The sequence below is a fragment of the Aedes albopictus genome, chromosome 2 (genome assembly GCF_035046485.1).
Source record: "Aedes albopictus strain Foshan chromosome 2, AalbF5, whole genome shotgun sequence".
Classification (NCBI taxonomy): Eukaryota; Metazoa; Arthropoda; class Insecta; order Diptera; family Culicidae; genus Aedes; species Aedes albopictus.
The window spans coordinates 493328228-493343876 of record NC_085137.1 but is presented as its reverse complement, the minus strand read 5'-3'; positions in this window follow the sequence as shown (position 1 = coordinate 493343876).

Below are 15649 nucleotides of genomic sequence, written 5' to 3'. Positions count from 1 at the left end.
TTTAATTAAATATGATCTTGTAGTGACTATACGAACCCTCTAAGCCGAATACCCTCTTCGTATGGGTGTAATCAGTTTTGTACCTTTTAATTCCGCCCTATGTTGCTTATCCTTTGACAGCTACGCGTATTTCGACTACCACTTGTAATCTTCCTCAGTAACTGACACTGACACTGAGGAAGAATACAAGTGTTAGTCGAAATACGCGTAGCTGTCAAAGGATAAGCAACATAGGGCGGAATTAAAAGGTACAAAACTGATAACACTCACTCGAAGTTTAATTAAATAATTTTCTTTGACAACACATTTTGTAACATTTAGTATGAACCGAGAGCTTTACTAGAGAACATATTTCTAAAGTGCAGTGATATACCCAAGTAACAATTTTAATTTTATCAAAGTTTTTTAGCGATTCAAAAACCCTAAACATAAAACCATTGATGCCGACTTAAAAATGCTCTCGAGTTCTTGTATGCCTCAATAAGCCCACGTTCTGGCTAGTTGGCCCAGTCTTATTAGGGTCTACAGGACTTCGTATGCAAACCGGCTTAGGATTTCAGGTTGTATCATAGTTTTATCAATCTTCTAAATAAAACCATATTCTGACTTGTCAAATAATTGTTTTGATTATTTTTCTGTCTCAATGTTCGATCGTCAGAATAAATTATGCTTGGTTGTTTATCCAGCCATCAATTGGAAAGATGCAGATATGGAATTCAGATTTGTTTTCCTATTTAATACGTGTCAGGAGACATGCCACGGAAAATTTGTGGTGAATGTGACTGTGATAATGACAAAAACTAAGTGCGCCACACAAACTATGCATAATTTGGAAGTTAAATGTATTTAATTTACTCAGTGGAATTGGGTGCAAAAACGGTTTTTTCAACACAGCGGAGTTTAAAAGACATTATGTAATTTTTCTGACAAGATAAAATAACGGAAACGTGTTGTATGGTTTAATTTGATCTTAAGCTGTACGTGAAATCATAAAATTGAGTAATAATTTTTCTGTATTTACATGAATTATCCCGGCTAGGCGACATATTTTTCTGATAAAACTCTGTGTTCCTGATGATTCCTCCAATAGGGCTAACCTTCCTGAGGTAGTCATAACTGAGCTCATGATAGAACTAGCGGTTTTATCACAGCATTTTTTTGGTTTATGTTACGGCCACGAAATCTTTTGTTGGTTTTATGCATTGCCTCACAGTTTTGTGTATTTGTTTATAAAAAAAAATCTCTCCGACAACAATCGCAAATGCAAGTTTTATTGGAATGGTATATAATAAGTGATAAAACCAATTCATGTCTACTTGCAAGTCTTTAATTGAAGATGTTTATAGCAGAAGTTATATGATAGTTTTATGGAACGCCAAAGGTTCAAAGTAAAAAATTATCACATAAAATTAATTTAGAACAACTAGCTTTTTGACATGCTCGTATAAAACCAGGATAAAACATGAATAAACCTTCAAGGCATGCTGATTGTTACTTGGGATAGTTTGCTATCAAATTAGGTTGTTTTTTTGATATTTTTTACCACTTTCTGGTTGCAAAGTTCACATTTTGCAGTTTTTCTTTAAGGACAAGGTATTTGGAGTACATAGCTTAAAATTTCTAGAGCACCGTTTTTTAGAACCGTTGAACGGATTTGGATGAAAATGCATCACGCTAATTGTTCAGTGGTTGTCAACAGCGTGATGCATTTTAATCCAAATCCGTTCAACGGTTCTAAAAAACGGTGCTCTAGAAGTTTTGAGCAATGTACTCCAAATACCTTGTCCTTAACTAACGTCAATAAATTGTGTTGGGGCAGGTTCGGGATTTCCGGTGGAATTTCACGGGTTGAAAATCGGATTCCGGCTGTAAAGTAGCTCTATGCTGTGCGGGTGGTGGTAGGATAGGATAATGAGCTACTTCGCGTTCCACAAAGCTCACGCAGTTTCGGCTAACTGCCACTAGGAGAACTTCTTCTTTGAAATATAAAACTTCTGGCACTTAAGCAATAACTTTATTCACTTGGAACTTAGATTTAGGCACATTTGGAGAGTACTTTATTTCTTGGAAGTTCAATTTGGACTAATTTAATAAATTAAGACTATTCAGGCAGGAAGCTTTCATGGCTACTACTACAAGCTTATTCAAACCTTACTCTATTAGTTTTTAGCACTACTACAGTTGTCTAGTCCATTTCGCGATACTAGATTATGAGCGGGTTCGGCGCGAGCCTATAGAAATATACTGAGAACTAGTTGAGAACAAACAAATAGTTTTCACCATAGTTTCGTTACTCCGGGGTGTATGGGGATTTAAGGAAACCAAAATTTATACACAGTAATATCTCAATTGCTGAACAGTTAGTACTAAAATTTTCGTATTAATTTGTTTTTCTACTTCTTCTAAGGAGATTTTAAGTGTGTTTCTGAGACATATCAAGGCTCTTCAGGGAATTTCAAGAGAGGTTCCAAAATAATTTCCGCTGAGGGTCCTGAGTCCTCTAGAACATACGTGAAACAATCGGGTCCCCATGAAATCGCCCTGGAACTCTTTCGAAGTTCTTTGGAATATTTTTGATCTTTATTCCCTGAGATTCCCTGGATTCTCTCCAGAATATCCATGTAACTCTTTGTATACCCTTGGAATACTATTGAAACACCTTGAAACTCCTGGAACGAAACAGAAATCACGTGGAACACCCTAAAACCCCTTGAAAATCTCAGGAGTGCCCCTGAAGCCCCATGTAGCGCCCGTAAAACGCTCTGAAATACCCCTGAAACGCCCTGGAACGTCCCCGAGTCCTCTTAGAACATCCGTTCTCCATCCCCGGTCACGCCCGATGCTCGCCAAGCCATGCTGCACCTGATCCGCCCATCGTGCTCTCTGCGCTCCACGCCTTCTTGTGCCAACCGGTTCAGTCGCGAACACCATCTTTGCAGGGTTGTTATCAGGCATTCTTGCAACATGCCCTGCCCACCGTATCCTTCCGGCTTTGTCCACCTTCTGGATGCTGGGTTCGCCGTAAAGTGCAGCGAGCTCGTGGTTCATCCTTCTCCGCCACACACCGTTCTCCTGCACACCGCTGAAGATCGTCCTTAGCACGCGTCGCTCGAAAACTCCGAGTGCTTGCAGGTCCTCCTCGAGCATGGTCCATTTCTCGTGTCCGTAGAGGACCACTGGTCTTATCAGCGTCTTGTACATGATGCACTTGGGGCGTGGGTGAGTCGTTTTAGACCGCAGCATCTTCTGAAGCCCATAGCAGGCACGACTTACACTGATGATATTTACACAAAGGTGTATTTCACGGCTAGCATTGTTGACGGCTCCACCACCTCGAAGGTATCCTCGGCTATCGTCACATTTCTACCTAGACGGATCCGGTCGTGTTCGGTTCCGCCTCCCAGCATGTACTTTGTTTTGGACGCATTAACATGGGACACGCTTGTGTCGCCTTTTTAGATCCCATTTAGGTTTCATATGGACTGTAATGGACAAAATATCGGCGCAATTGATGAAACTATAATTTAGCGCAAGCGGTTCAAAGTTTGCATAGGATTTAGGAAAAGTTACACTTCCAGAAAAAAATCCCAGAGGTCACCCCATGTCTTCCAAGGAGACTCTCCTTGAGTCAAATCGATCAACGTTTCTTGTAGAAAAATAACTAATGAATTATTCCTTCGATGACCGCAAAATGATTGGATGCATGTGGAAAAAGTTATTAAATTATTACCGATCAGTGATCCGACGAACGTATTTTTGTTTTGTTTTATGAGCAGCACTGTTGCTTGTAACTTTGAACCACTTGCGCTAAATCATAGTTTCACCGATTGCGCTGAAATTTTGTACGGTTTATATGGAACCAAAGTGGAATTCAAAAAGTCGACTTGAGTGAGAGTTTGATTTTGTCCCACACTAATGTCCATGACATCCGCAAGGCACACAAATTGACCTGTTGTGCAAATCGCACCCCGGCTGTTGACACCGGCTCGTCGCATTACACCTTCCAGAGCGATGTTGAAGAGTAGGCATGAGAGTCCGTCACCTTTTCGCAGTCCCCGGCGAGATTCGAATGAACTGGATAATTCACCCGAAACTCTTATGCAGTTTTGCACACCGTCCATCGTTGCTTTAATCAGTCTAGTCAGCTTCCCAGGAAAGCTGTTTTCATAACTTAATCATTTTATGGCTATATCGGTCTTTTTCTACTCAGAGTGTAAGGGAGTAGAGATCAAAGTGGATAATGAAATGATAGATATGATATGAATAGATGATAGAACAATACATAGGCAGTCGGGTGCCTGAAACTTTTGCCGGTCTTGGTAAGGTGGTATGAACTACCAACCAAGCCGATCTGTTTATAAGCACAGGTCGTAGGTACGGCAGAAGTTTCACGCATTCGATGTATTCGTTCAATTTCGTGCCTACTTGCCTTATTTCACCTTCTATAAATGTTCATACTTGTTCGCAACCTAGTGAATACTATCATATATATCATTTCATTATCCACTTTGATCTCTACGCCCTTACACTCTCAGTAGAAAAAGACTGATATAGCCATAAAATGATTAAGTTATAAATGTAATACGGTCGATAAATAAGAATCTGAAAGCTGTTTTCGTCCATGATTTTGCATAGCTCTGACGGGGTCCATACTGTCGTATGTCGCTTTGAAGTCAACACAGGCAACGCGTTCGGACCTAGTATTCACGGATTTTCTGAAGTTCTCACATTCCAAATGTTTTTTTTTTTACGGCTGGCTCATAGGGCCTGACACCAACCCCCTACTTTCCGGAGGACCATAGTTCACCGTTGAGCTTAGAGTCTTTCCCTAGAATTTGGACGTTGATCAGCCGCCCCTAACATGGGGATCATACGCTGTTGTGAGCCGCTCCTCCTGGAGAACAGACGCTTAGGTTTGCAGAAGCAAACCCCTCTCCCCTCCCTGTCAGCCTACGATAAAAGTTCCCACCGGGGTTGGCTACCTGATCTTTCCAAAGGTTTGTAGTAGTTTGCAGCCGGTGGCAGGGATATGATCATATCCCTGCTATAATGATGCTCGAATTGTTGCATCTACTTGCAACATAATTAACCGAATCAATGTTAGGACTCTATGCTGGTACTGCTGATTGTCATCCCTAGATCTAGCAGCAGCGAATGTGATAAGTTACCCGAGTAGAAGAAAAAATCAAAACAATATCATCATAAGATATTACTCAGTGAAGTACTCAATATCATAATTAGCTATATGTTTGTTTGACATAAGAGATAAAAGATCAAAAACAAGATCAAAAATTGGTATGGGGAAGAACATAACAATTTCTCATTTAGATATTATAAGATCAAGCTAATACCTGGGGAGGTCTGGGCTGTAGAACATCAAATCATTATCAAAAATAATCTGACAGATGGATAAGACCAGAATCGAACTTTATAGCCTTGCGATTTATGAGCAGCAGGGATGCCAGATGATTGTTTGAAAAAATCTGTATCGCAATTTTCAAAAATCTGTATCCCATACAAAATTTGGGTGAAAAATCTGTATCCCATACAAAAATAAAATAGCACCTCTAGCTCAAAAATCTGTATTTCATATAAAATGAAATATCTAGGGATGCTCAAAAATCTGTATAATACAGATAAATCTGTATATATGGCATCCCTGATGACATTACCACTGCACTACGACTCATATCTGAAAACAGGAGGTAACAAAAGCATCAAGTTCTACGTTTTCCAAGGTGTTTGCGGCTCATGGTAGTTGTGTTGGTTTGGTCGCGCCATGTTGTAGATGAGTGTGTGAAAGAACTAATTTTGATCTTGAATAGCAGTTGTCAGATCTTACAGTTTTCTGAAGTTATAGATTGGCACTAATGTTCAGATCTTTCGATTTCTGGATGTTGTAGATGGAAATGAGAAGAGCTAATTTTGATCTTAAGTAGTATTTTTCAGACTTTTCTATGATAAATGTTCTGTAGCAGAATATAAATACAGTTTCCACCCAAAATTTGCAAACTGAAGCGATAGCGTGGAAAATAAAAATGATTTAAAGTTTAATTGAGAATTGCGCATTTTTCTAAACTGAAAGAGCACTTTTCTGATTTAATATTTCATGCCTAGGCTTCGAACAAAACTAGTTATCAAAACTTCAAAAACAACATGTAGAAACATGTTTGCTTTATTTTGCGCCTAATACAGCACTAATTTCCACTCATATTGTGAATATTACATAACTTACCAGAACTATCTATTCCTAGCCATTTTAGCGAACTGTAATAGAAATTCTCGGCATATTCCGGGACCTCACGATGAAGCCGACATGCTCCGACAAAGTTCCACTACACGATTCGGCACCACACTGACACCTTGCCATGTCACCGATTCTGCCGAGGGGAAGGAAGTATAACTCAAAGAGAATGTCACCCAAGGGGAATGTCACTCAAGGGGAATGTCACTTATCTCTGGATATACTCCACACATATGACACAATCAGTGAAGTACTAGATTGTAGTAATGAGCTGAATATTTGTATGGTGAGAAGGTGAATTCTCCGTTTCTGTAATTAAATGGTGCAAAAAGCGTGGGTATTATGATTCATTGCCAAGGGGCCTGCAACTCTAAACTTTCCAATGAATTTACTATTTGTCTCACTCTAGTATTGCGTAGTATTTCTAGTATCACTGAAAGTTTAGAATCTAAGTAGCTGTTGCTATCGTGGTTGTTATGGACTTTGTTATGGACATCCTACTAGCTCTGTTTGCCGCAACCAAATGTCAGAAGCTTAGTTCTCACTTGGTTAGTTCTAATAAGTTCAGCATAGATTCTAATATATATCTTTTAAAATTACGGTAAGTAACAGTACAATGCGATGCTGATACAATAATGCATTTGAATAATTGTACAATTCATTTTTTAGTCGCCATTCTGGGAAACAGTTCAGACCTTCTACGTATTCTGGCTGTCAAAGCGGAACATCTGGAGAGAGGATTTTGCAATGCTGGGGATCAACATTGAAACTGCGTTCCGGTATCTTCTGTAAGCTTTGAGACGTTTCAGCAGGATCAGGTGTCTAGGAAAATCTGAAAGTACAAACCTTCCCAGCGTGATTCTTCGAGCAATCCTCCCAGCGAGGCGACACTGCCTATAAAAGATCTGCATGAAGAAACTGTTTAAATTTCAAAACCTTTAGATGTTAATATACCTTTACTGGAAGGAAATGAGGCATTGAAACCATTTTTGAGAAATGAGAAGAAGGCAAACTACGGGATTGCTCAATTTCGAGGATCAAACGGTGGACCTGCTAAGAAAGCTTAGCTAACGAAAATATTAATTGTCTATAGATTAGGTGATTACGGAGAGCAGTAATTGGAATACGAATGTTTCAAAAACTGTAATGTATGATATTTTATAAAGAAATTGTTTTTTATTGATTTCGCATTTTTATTAAGTAAAACGAACGAAATAAACATTTTATTTTGGTCAATGCGTGTGTTTTTTTAGCAAGCGTAGGTCTCACGGTTAAAATGCCTCACTTGTGCTCAACCAGTACACCGAGTATATACTGGATATAGACGTATTGCTGAGGGTAGTGACGACACCCTAAATCTTGCCCTAAATGGTAACGAATACTCCATGAAAACACCGCGCTGTTGGTAATTGACGTAAAACTGTCAATTCACTCCCTAGGCTAACAAGCGGTGATCATCATGACCTGGACGCAGAAAGCGTATTCACTACTCAATCTGCAATGGACAAGAGATTAGATAAGAATAGATGCTCTCACATTTAATTCACACATTTGGTTGATCACAGGCAGCTTTCAACGCAAATGTTCATAAGGCTTCTGAATTCTATAAAACTGTAAATTGGAGGGTAACGTCAGCGTTTCCATGCAGTTTTCGTCTAAGGCACTACTGTCCTGTGAAAATGCTGTTTGCACACAGTTCAATTATTATTCGGTGACATTTGTTTCATTTTGATTCTTCATCGCAGCAGCCTGCTTGCTTGGATTGTGATTTTTGAATAGTATTTCTTAGTATTTCCTAGTATTTAAGTATACTAGAAGAAGTTTAGAGTTGCAGGCCCCTTGTTCATTGCCTAATTTGATGCTGTTTGATCAAAACTTTGGGCAACAGTGTTGCTGTAGTCTTCATATCTAGCAATTTAAGCAAAGTTTTGCTCAAACAGCATTAAGCACCATCAAAAATTCAGCTCATTACTTCAAATAGGGCGCTTGTGAACTGTCGCCCAGAATAGCTTTGGAAACATTCTAGCCATGACGGCCTTCGCCTGTTCGCATACCCGAGGCAGAATCACTACGCAATTTGTTGGTTGAAACTTAAATAGCTGGTCACCTGCGGCGGTATGTTTTGTTGAATCTAGAATCAAATGGTCCGTTTTTCGAAATGGTCGTGTTGTACTTAGCGTGCCGATAAAGCTCCCAAATTGTGCGGCGATTCATTAATTGGATTCGTACCACAAATGCAAGGCACGGTAAAGGCTGGGTATGCTGCGCAATTCAGATCCCATTGTGATCCACTAGCTTCTGCCCAGCAACTCCTATCCCTACCTCCACGCGGTACCGGCCGGAAACTATGAGCAACCTTAGGGAAGATCGGGTAACCAACCCCGGTGGGAACTTTGGTCGTAGGCTGACAGGGAAGGGGGGGGTTTGCTTCGGCAAACCTGAGCGTCTGTTCTCCAGGAGGAGCGGCTCACAACAGCGTCTGATCCCCATGTTAGGGGCGGCTGATCTACGTCCGAGTGCCAGGGAAGGACTCTAAGCTCAACTGTGCACTATGGTCCTCCGGAAAGTAGGGGGTTGGTGTCAGGCCCTACGAGCCAGCCGTAAAAAACCATTGTAACGGAAAATCAGCAACAGAATAATACGAACCGAGACCAACGGCAACGACCCCAGCGAACAAAAAGGACTTGCGATTGGAAACTCGGTACGTGGAACAGCCGATCTCTCAACTTCATTGGGAGCACCCGCATACTCGCCGATCTACTGAAGGACCGCGGGTTCGGCATCGTAGCGCTGCAGGAGGTGTGTTGGACAGGATCCATGGTGCGAACGTTTAGAGGTAATCATACCATTTACCAGAGCTGCGGCATCACACGCGAGCTGGGAACAGCTTTCATCGTGATGGGTGATATGCAGAGGAGCGTGATCGGTTGGTGGCCGATCGATGAAAGAATGTGCAGGTTGAGGATCAAGTGCCGATTCTTCAACATTAGCATAATAAACGTGCACAGCCCACACTCCGGAAGCACTGATGATGACAAGGACGCATTCTACGCGCAGCTCGAACGCGAGTACGATCGCTGCCCAAGCCACGACGTCAAGATCATCATAGGTGATTTGAACGCTCAGGTAGGCCAGGAGGAGGAATTCAGACCGACGATTGGTAAGTTCAGCGCCCACCAGCAGACGAACGAAAACGGCCTACGACTCATTGATTTCGCCGCCTCCAAAAATATGGCCATACGTAGAACCTTTTTCCAACACAGCCTCCCTTATCGTTACACCTGGAGATCACCACAGCAGACGGAATCTCAAATCGACCACGTTCTGATTGACGGACGGCACTTCTCCGACATTATCGACGTCAGGACCTATCGTGGCGCCAACATCGACTCCGACCACTATCTGGTGATGGTCAAACTGCGCCCAAAACTCTCCGTCATCAACAATGTACGGTACCGGCGACCGCCACGGTACAACCTAGAGCGACTGAAGCAACCGGATGTCGCCTCAGCATACGCGCAGAATCTCGAAGCCGCGTTGCCAGACGAGGGCGAGCTCGATGAGGCCCCTCTAGAGGACTGCTGGAGTACAGTGAAAGCAGCCATCAACGACGCAGCCGAGAGCACCATCGGGTACATGGAACGGAATCGACGGAACGAATGGTTCGACGAAGAGTGCAGAACGGTTTTGGAGGAGAAAAATGCAGCGAGGGCGGTAATGCTGCAGCAAGGGACTCGACAGAACGTGGAACGTTATAAACAGAAACGTAAACAGCAGACCCGCCTCTTTCGGCAGAAAAAGCGCCGCCTGGAAGAAGCGGAGTGTGAAGAAATGGAACTGCTGTGCCGTTCCCAAGAAACACGGAAGTTCTATCAGAAGCTCAACGCATCCCGCAACGGCTTCGTGCCGCGAGCCGATATCTGCAGGGATAAAGACGGAGGCCTCTTGACGGACGGACGTGAGGTGATCGAAAGGTGGAAGCAGCACTTCGATCAGCACCTTAACGGCGTGGAGAACGTAGGCACGGGAGCCCACGGCAACGGAGGAAACGACGACGCCAGTGCAGCGGAGGACGGAAATGAACCAACTCCCACGCTGAGGGAAGTTAAGGATGCCATTCACCAGCTCAAAACCAACAAAGCAGCTGGTAAGGATGGTATCGCAGCTGAACTCATCAAGTTGGGCCCAGAAAAGATGGCCACCTGTTTGCATCGGCTGATAGTCAGGATCTGGGAAACCGAACAGCTACCGGAGGAGTGGAAGGAAGGGGTAATCTGCCCCATTCACAAGAAAGGCGACCATTTGGAATGTGAGAACTTCAGGGCGATCACTATTTTGAATGCTGCCTACAAAGTGCTATCCCAGATCATCTTCCGTCGCCTGTCACCTAAAACAAATGAGTTCGTGGGAAGTTATCAAGCCGGCTTCATCGACGGCCGGTCGACAACGGACCAGATCTTTACCGTACGGCAGATCCTCCAGAAATGCCGTGAATACCAGGTCCCAACGCATCACCTGTTCATCGACTTCAAAGCGGCATACGACAGTATCAACCGCGCAGAGCTATGGAGAATCATGGACGAAAACGGCTTTCCTGGGAAGCTGACTAGATTGATTAAAGCAACGATGGACGGTGTGCAAAACTGCATAAGGGTTTCGGGTGAACTATCCAGTTCATTTGAATCTCGCCGGGGACTGAGACAAGGTGATGGACTCTCATGCCCACTCTTCAACATCGCTCTGGAAGGTGTGATGCGACGAGCCGGGCTCAACAGCCGAGGAACGATTTTCACAAAATCCGGTCAATTTGTGTGCTTTGCGGACGACATGGACATTATTGCAAGAACATTTGGAACGGTGGCAGAGCTGTACACCCGCCTAAAACGCGAAGCAGCAAAGGTCGGACTGGTGGTGAATGCCTCAAAAACAAAGTACATGCTGGTAGGCGGAACCGAGAACGACCGGATTCGTCTGGGTAGTAATGTTACGATAGACGGGGATACTTTCGAGGTGGTGGAAGAATTCGTCTACCTCGGATCCTTACTGACGGCTGACAACAACGTGAGCCGTGAAATTCGGAGGCGCATCATCAGCGGAAGTCGGGCCTACTACGGGCTCCAGAAGAAACTGCGGTCGAAAAAGATTCACCCACGCACCAAATGCACCATGTACAAAACGCTAATAAGACCGGTAATCCTCTACGGGCACGAGACATGGACCATGCTCGAGGAGGACCTGCAAGCACTCGGAGTTTTCGAGCGACGCGTGCTAAGGACGATCTTCGGCGGTGTGCAGGAGAACGGTGTGTGGCGGAGAAGAATGAACCACGAGCTCGCTGCACTTTACGGCGAACCCAGCATCCAGAAGGTGGCCAAAGCCGGAAGGATACGGTGGGCAGGGCATGTTGCAAGAATGCCGGACAACAACCCTGCAAAGCTGGTGTTTGCAACTGATCCGGTTGGCACAAGAAGGCGTGGAGCGCAGAGAGCACGATGGGCGGACCAGGTGGAGCGTGACTTGGCGAGCATTGGGCGCGACCGAGGATGGAGAGCGGCAGCCACGATCCGTGTATTATGGAGAAATATTGTTGATTCAGTTTTATCTTGAATTTGATGTAATACTAAATAAATGAAAAAATGAATGAACCACAAATGCAAGCTCGACATCGAGGTCCAGATCATGTTGTCATCGGACTCAAATGGAAAGCCTCTGCTGGATTACTCACAGTGAAGTAAAATAAACAACCGATGTTAAACTGGGCAAAGTACTGGAGTTTACTGTTAGCTTAAGGTGGTCCAAACTATGACCATTAAGAAATCTATCAGAGAACTCAGTATATGCTTTTGTGCTTTTTTTAGTATCGTAAAGAAAGCAAATATCGATTATATGCGTTTATTGAAAATGAAGGCTACTTCTACCCAGTGTTGTATACACGAAACTTATAAATAGTTTTAATGTGCAATGTTGGGAAATTTCGATATTTATACAGGTTGCACAAGGCATTCCGAAGATCAAATTAAGTACTAATTATGAAATCATATTACGATGAGATATTGAGCAGATATTTAACTCTTTGAATATCTCACCAATATCATATTAAAATATGACATCGAAATTTGATCGTTTTGAGATATGATTATGACATATACGTCTAGCCGGGTACAGACAGACCATTACCTTCGATAACGGAATGAAGGTTTTCCGTATTAATGACAGGCCGAAAGGAACTTTCTCTAGGGGAGACTGGGGAGACTTGATCCCTTTTTCTTAATGTGCCTGTAACCTTAAGAAAAAACACAAAACTAAATCCATTTTTCGTACAGAATGGCAGGTAAACATCTATTGCAAGTTTACAAACAACAGAAGTACTTTAAATTATTGTTAAAGTTTTCAAAACTGTGTTTTTATGGAGGCATGTCTTATGAAGCATTTTTCAAAAATGGGTCACAATTGATCCCCTTTTGAGCACATGGTTCATTTAAAGGGAAAATAACTCCAGAAGCTTCCTATTCATTTTCTTTTCAAGATTTCTTGCTTTTTTCATGAATACGGTGTATTTAAAATTATAAGATTTCCTTAAATTGTTAAGGATATGCCGTATTTTAAAAATGGGGAGACTTGATCCCCCTTTTAATGTTGTGTAATAAAATAATAATTATCTGACACGTTTTATCATTGATTATACTAGAATTCCGAGTAAATAGAGGCTACCAAATAGAATTTTATTTTTCACATGTATAATGTGTGTGTAATCCTCGAGGGATCAAGTCTCCCCGTGTCACTGTTTTATACACTAAGCTACATTAATTGAAATATTTATATAACAGCCTTATTTGGATAAATACGTTTGATAGTATTTTATTTATACTATGTGCTGTGAAATTTTGACATGATTTGATTCAATTTTCACAAAGTTATTGAGATTTTTCGGAATCGCCTAAAAGATTTCTGAAGGACTGAAAACAAACCATCATCCATTAAAAAATAATGCAATACACAATTAAAATCGATTGTTGCCAAATCATTGTCGTCTGTCCAGATGTTGTTTTGGAAAAAATATGCTAGAAGAAAACTGTTTTTGATTCCGAGAAAATATGGGGGGAACAAGTCTCCCCAGGGATCAAGTCTCCTCAGTCTCCCCTACTGATCTGCGCATTTGAAACTCCGATAACGGTTTTAACTAGATCTGACTTTCAAATCATTGCCCTTAATCCGTCGCCTGATGTTGTTGCTGTTAAATCAGTCCGTTTCCTCTACTTTTGACTTTCTTGATAGTTGAAGGATTTCAGTAGGCTATTTTACCAGAGTCACGCTATTCACATCATTTTGAAGGGACTTTCTTAAGTATGTCAAATGCTTTACCGAATTTCATATTCAGTCAGAAAAGACGCTGTTCGAGCAGTATCTCCTTGGTAAAAAAAAAGCTCGGGATGCATCTTATCTATCTGTCCTCTAGATACAGAAGTACAGTGGCATTTCTGTTTTAATCGCGACTCGCCCTAATTCACGCTTTTCATTTCAATTTTATTACGATTTTCGTTTCGTTTTATCACACTTCCGAAATGAATTTAAAATCAATATAACATAGCCCAGTCCTCTAGAGCAGATTGAAAATGTGAACTACGGTTCATAACTTTTGCAGTTGATCGGTTTTCAATAAAACATTTATATAGATATTACTCGTTTCGCCAAATTCACGGTTCCGTTTATTTCACGGTATTTTTTTTGACCGTGATAAAATCGAAAAAACCACTGTACAAGGGCTTAGGTTACACTAACAGCTGAATACGTTCGAATTCTTCATAAGTTACTGACAATCTATAGACCTTTAAAAGTGCATCACATATTATCCATTACATATGTATAGCATTTACAGTTTTTGATTTTTAAATCTGTTCATTAGAATTCAATTTTCCTCAGTTGTGTATTTAACTTAATTTTGAAATGTGTTGTTTGTTGGTAACATCTGTATTGTTCATCTGTGGAACCAATTAAGACTTGATTCGAAACTCATCCTTGCGGAACGGACACAAGCAACGTAACCCATTTGTATACGCAAATGTGAACTAAAGAATCGGAAGCCACCATTGCATTGCATCGGTCGAACAACCAAAGTATCCCACTGGGGTTTATTTAGTTCCGCCATCCGAAAGAGATCTCATCTGTCACGCTTTGACGAGGAATGAAATCGTTCGTTTTGTCCGGAGCCAATCCTGCGTAGTTAATTTCAATTTCCTTCGCATGTGGGTCTTGGTCCAAAATGACCTTGAACTAGGTGGTTGTTTTTTTTCGTTGGTTTCTGAGGTTGATGGTTTGGAAATTCCTAAAACTTAATAAATTCAACGGAACTTCAGTCGGTTTGTTGCCTCTTTTGGGTGATGATCGCAATGCGACCAAAATTCATCACACCTGTCGTCCGAAGCGATGTGTCCCTATTGAGTTGTTGCCATTGAGTTGTGTTTCATTCGGGAGACCGAACCTTCATGGTAAATATTGAATCGATCGAGTGTTTGCGAAAATTAATTTCATTCCATGTTCGGCAACGAAACTCAATATTTGTCGCAATTCGATGTACAAATAAACCAGTGTGAAACATATGGCTACATGTTATGCAAAAGCCTATGGAAGTTCTAAATGTCTGGAATAATATTTGTCTGAGCACCTGAGCAATCTTCGAAAACTTGGCGATGACGTAGCCACAAGAACTTTTCGCCCACGTTTTGATATCAACTAGGGGCCAGGCGGCAGCTTTTCAGTGCACACGAAAAGTATGTCGGTTCTCAGTTACAGTCCTCGATCTTTTCGTAATGTCTGTTACAGCAATGCAAAAATTGTCGCAATCGTTCAGTTAGCTGTATACAACAACACAAAGCAGAGAGGGAGGCTCGACCACGCTAAGCGGTACAATAATCACAAAAGAAATGTAGTAAGTCACAAAATTACTTAAGCAATGCCAATATAATCTGATCAACAAGGCGTATTCAATCAACTTTTTATTGACTTAACCTCTGCCATCGCCTGAAGTGGCTTCTGAGTGCGTGCCACCCATTATTGCCCCAACCACAAAAGGCCTATTCATAGCCATATTTCACGGTCAACGTCGATCCTTCTGGCATACCACCCTCATCTCTACATCAAAGCAGAAATTATAAAACAATCTCTCCCTCTGATTGCATTCAATTAGCACAAGCCCAAACTGGTCTTAAAACAACCAAAAAATCAAGGTTCGTCGCCTGCTGCTGCTATCCGGGGCAGCTGGTCGCACACAAGTCTCCATCGAGAATAGGTGCACGAAAGCCACGCGTGCTTGCTGACCGCCACCGCCACCGCACAAAGAACCACCGAAAAGTCGAGAATGGATCCCATTCTTTCTTTTTCCCAGGTGATGTAAATTCACCGAAATCT